The sequence below is a fragment of the Saimiri boliviensis genome, chromosome 1 (assembly GCF_048565385.1).
Source record: "Saimiri boliviensis isolate mSaiBol1 chromosome 1, mSaiBol1.pri, whole genome shotgun sequence".
NCBI classification, from domain to species: Eukaryota; Metazoa; Chordata; class Mammalia; order Primates; family Cebidae; genus Saimiri; species Saimiri boliviensis.
The window spans coordinates 166,223,436-166,228,335 of record NC_133449.1 but is presented as its reverse complement, the minus strand read 5'-3'; the positions used below and the strand labels follow the sequence as shown (position 1 = coordinate 166,228,335).

The 4,900-nt window shown below is 38.3% G+C and overlaps 1 protein-coding gene across 6 annotated transcripts in view; it reads left to right on the top strand.

The window, feature by feature from the left end:
- Positions 1 to 4,900, top strand: part of KLHL3 (kelch like family member 3) — a 304,443-nt gene that overhangs the window by 25,841 nt on the left and 273,702 nt on the right. The gene's annotated exons all lie outside the window — the stretch shown is intronic.

Genomic DNA, 4,900 nt, shown 5'->3' with positions numbered 1-4,900 from the left:
TTATAGCACCACTGACTTTTATCAGCTGCCAAACAGTGACATCTGATGTGCTTGCCTGTCCATCTACCTATGCTGGCATGTCAAAGTAAGAGTCCACAATCTAAACAATATCTCAGATGTCTTAGTGATATTTAAGGAGTGGGATTACATGAGCCTCTCTTGCAAGCCTCTTTATTTTAGACGTGAATTTTGACTATGAACTTTAGCAAGCTCATGTGAGGGAAGGGCAGTGAATAGGGAAATGGGAAAAATAGAAAAAAAGAAACCCTCTTATTTCTTTATTATGGTGGGGACTTTGAATTTTCCTGGTTTAAGAGACAGGACTAAAGGGAAAATAGTATTTCAAGAGTGGAGTTCTTCTGTCTATTATACTAAGACTTCTTCAGCAATAAGACCAGTGATAGATGGGCTCCAAATTGATTCGTATTGCATAATTCTTCATCTGAAGTCTTTTTTTACTTTTGCCTAATGAGAGTGGGATTCAATAATAGATTTGCAGTCTCTTAGTACTAGCAATTTGGTCTGAGGTGGAGTGTAGTCTGGGCAAAGCAGGAGACCAGGGTCATGATGACATGTTATTGGGAAGGTGGGGAGGTAGGAAAACATGAGTGTGTTTGTTCAGCAAGTTTTCTGAATCTGTATGGCATATGCCCCTTTTGCCTAGTACTTTTGTTTTAAAAGAGTTTTAAAACACTTAACCAACCAAATAAGCAATCTATATAATTAGAGCTGTTAATGCATGTTCATCTCCCTTTACTCCTAACAGTTACATAGTTTCCTTTTACTTTTTATCACGGAGACCATCATGGTATTTAGGTTTCCATTTTTGTGCAGGGAAGTAAATAATTGCAGAAGAAAATGTCTAATCAACAAACGTTGCGAAGTAGGGTAGGTGGCATGAGAATCAGGCCAATGGAATAGAATTATCTCCATGGAGTGGCTTCGGTTCCCCTCCTTCATGGGTAGGTACCCCAATCTTGATTTAATCAACATGTACATTTAGGGTCCAGCAAATAGGTATTTGAGCACATATGAGCCATATAAGATTCTTTACAGCTGACTACAGCTGACCATGTAGGTGTACCTTTCTTTGGTGTTCAAAGAAAGTTTGATAATTTCTGCCTGGGCGTGCAGCCCTTAGTAGAAAAAACACGCTAGACTTGGTGAGTAGGTGGTTGCCTACAAAGTCTTATTTCAGTAGTCTCCCAAAATATTCCTCAACATCTGTTCACTGATATTTCAAATTCCATTAATAGAGACAAAGGCTTTCAATCTAAATTAGAGAGACTTAAAAAGCAAATGCAAGTGATAGAATAAAAATAATAATAGCCAGTATACAGCATTTATTATGAGTAAGACACTTCTCCAAGCATTTTATTTTATTATTAGATTTTTTTTTTTTTTTAAGAGACAGGGTCTTACTCTGTCACCCAGGTTGGAGTGCAGTAGTATGATCATAACTCACTGCAGCCTCAAACTCCTGGGCTCAAGAGCTCTTTCCTCTGCAGCCTTTCAAGTAGCTAGGGCTACAGGCATGCACCACCATACCCAGCTAATTTAAAAATTTTTTCATAGAGACAGAATTTCACTATGTTGCCCAGGCTGGTCTCAAACTCCTGGCCTCAAGCAATCCTCCTACATTGGCTTCTCAAAGCACTGGAATTATAGGCATAAACCACATGCCCAGCCTATTCTAAGCATTTTAAATGTGGTATATGTGACTGACATTTGGTTCTACTGAAGAACAGGGTTTTTGATTAGGGCAAGGAAAAGGAAAGAATCGATTTGAGATATCTTAGTACTAAAAGTTTGAGGTATACCTCACCAGCCAAGTAAGGTAGCCCTCCAGGATAACTAAATTCCCGATTTTGCCTATAGCAGGTTCTAAACGTACTACACTTGGGGAAGAATTTAGTTGCCCTTACTCTTTGTCTTTCAAGCTTTGCCTCTTCTCTAGGTCTTTGTAAGATATAACCCAGGTACAGTGTGATACATGTGATGGCCTCTATGGTACATCAAAGCTAAAGTTTTTTGCTATAATATGGGACAAACGGATGAAAAAAGAAAGGTAAGTAGGTCCTCATCTCAGTAGTCAGGGGTCTGTCTATATTTAATAATCTGTAAATTTGTTTTTTTCCTGTCTTTTAACGTTTGATTTGCTTTTTTGAATGGTGGTTTGTTTTCTCAAAAATATGGCTATTTGAATGGTTTAGTTGCCTATTTGAGAAAAATCATAGAATCTTAAGACTGGAAGAATTATTACAATGCCAGATGGTGAACTTTTATTGTAACCTGCTCACAAAGACAACCTTTTCCTTTTCCATTTCTTTTTCTAAAGTATAAGAGCCTTCTGTAAATTATTCAAATGCCTTACAAAATATAGTAACTTCCTACTATCTCACTGAACCCTTTCCTATAACATGTTAAGGGAATTCCTTGTCTATCATCAGTTTCAGAAACAGGGTAGCTATTTAACTGTCACTCATTCCTCCCTCTTCACATATAGCTTTTGTCTTCTTTCAAAAATATAAGGGATATATGCTGTTGTAAAAATGGTGCTGCAAGCTTCTTCTGAAGTCAGAGGTCAGATGTGTGTGATGAAATTCATTTATGCTATATCAAATGAAAAGGAAAATGTCACATTGAGGATGGAAGAACTAAAGAGTGAAGAAAGTTTGATTTTAGTTTACACATAATTTACTGTGGTTATTGAAGTTCTGCATAGACATATAATGAAAGGGAATCCCACTGTAGCATTTGTAATTTGAACTATCCAGTCTACCATTTGACTCAATCTTATATTATTCTCAAGCAAAAAATAATAATGGACTCCACTGGGTTTGGAGTTAAAGAATACAAATGATAACATTAATTTGGCTAATGCTCTACAACTTTCTAGATATATTCACCTTTTGTTATCTGTTTTTGGAGAGCTGTGTGTGAGAGCCTACTCTACCACATACTTGCTGTATAGCCTTAAACAAATTGCTTAAGCACTGAACTTTAATAACTAATTGAAAAATGAGGCTAGGCATGGTGGAGCATTTCTGTAGTCTCAGCTACTTGGGAGGCTGAGGTGAGAAAATTGCTGGAGCCCAGGAGTTCAAGGCTGCTGTGAACCATGATCACACCACTGCATTCCAGCCTGGGTGATACAGCAAGACCTAGGACCTGGACTCACACACACAAAAAAGTACCACGTTTATCAACCTAAATCAGATGATTCCTGAGAGACTCAAATGAAATGGGAAGTCATGTAATGGACATTCTGTGGGCTTATCTCCTTAACTAGATTAAAAAATTTCTGAGGGAGGGACTGTTTACTACTTATTTATCTTGCTGAACACAGTGTGTCTCATAGTAGACACTTAATAAAAACTTGTTAACCTTTATGGAATATTTACCCAATAGTTTTCTCCACAGATGATTTTACTAATGAAAATGATAATCACTTATGAAAGATACTAACTTACAAGTTCAGGGTCTTTTAACGTTTTATTTGCTTATTTTTATTTTTGAGATGGGATCTTGGCTCACTGCAATCTCCACCTCCTGGGTTCAGGTGATTCTCCTCCCTCAGTCTTGAGGGTAGCTGGGATTATAGGTGTCTGTCACCTCACCCAGCTAATTTTTTTTTTTTTTTAAGTTTTAGTAGAGACGGGATTTTACCATGTTGGCCAGGCTGGTCTCGAACTCCTGACCTCAGGTGATCTGCCTGCCTCGGCCTCCCAAAGTGGTGGGATTACAGGCATAAGCCACTGTGCCCAGCCCCTAGGTTATTTTTTAAACAATATTTTGATTTGAGGTTTGTTTTGGGGGTAGGGAAGTGGCAAATGGTGGTGGATTGTGTTGTTTTAAACATAACCTGGTGGGCAAATTCACTTAACTGAATTATCTTAACATGTTTACATTTGCTTTCCAAACACAGAGTCAGTTCTGTTTTTATTTTAAGGTCTGTTTTTCTTTGTGAATAAAGAGGAAACCTGCATCACAAAATGTTTTACGTTTTTATATTGAGATAGGAAACTGAATTCTATTTTGGGAAGAGACTCCACTTCTTCAAAATCTTGTGTGATTTTTTCTTTTTGGTTTTTTTTTTTTTTTTTTTTTTGAGACAGAGTCTTGCTCTGTCACTCAGGCTGGAGTGCAATGGCACGATCTTGGCTCACTGCAACCTCCACTTTCTGGTTTAAGCAGTTCTGGTGCCTCAGCCTCTTGAGTAGCTGGGACTACAGGTGCGCATCCCCAGGCCCAACTAATTTTTTTTTTGTATTTTTAGTAGAGATGGGTTTTTGCCATCTTGGACAGGCTGGTCTCAAACTCCTGACTTCAAGTAATCCACCTGCCTCAGCCTCCCAAAGTTTTAAGATTACAGGCGCGAGCCACCATACCAGCCTGATTTTTTTTCCCCAATAAGTCTATGTAGAAAACGCTTAAATGTGAATCTAAGCACAGGGCTTAATATTTCAGCCATAGTGAAATGCATGCTGAAAAGCAAGGGAGGACCGACACAGTTAAAGTGACTCATGTCAGAATGCAAAATCCCTGAGGATGGAGCTTTGTCATGATCTATCTATAGAACCAGGAATGTTTGTTGAATGAATGAATGTTGCGTCTGTCTCCCCTTATTACTATGCTTGCAGCTCAAAGGTATTTCCACTGATGGTACAGAAGTCCTTCTTTGGAACCTGGATCTCATATTCATTATAACTGGCTGGTTCAGGAGTAATTGGCCTAAAGTTTATGGGGGGTATTGTCTGGATTTGTGTCCTTTGTTTAGCTTTCAGTGCTTCAGGGAGAGGCCAGTTTTGGAGAAAATTTGCTCTTGGATAACTTGGGAGGACGCTCTGATTTCTCTACTACTTTTCTTTCTGAAAAATATACTTAATCATGAGTTCAG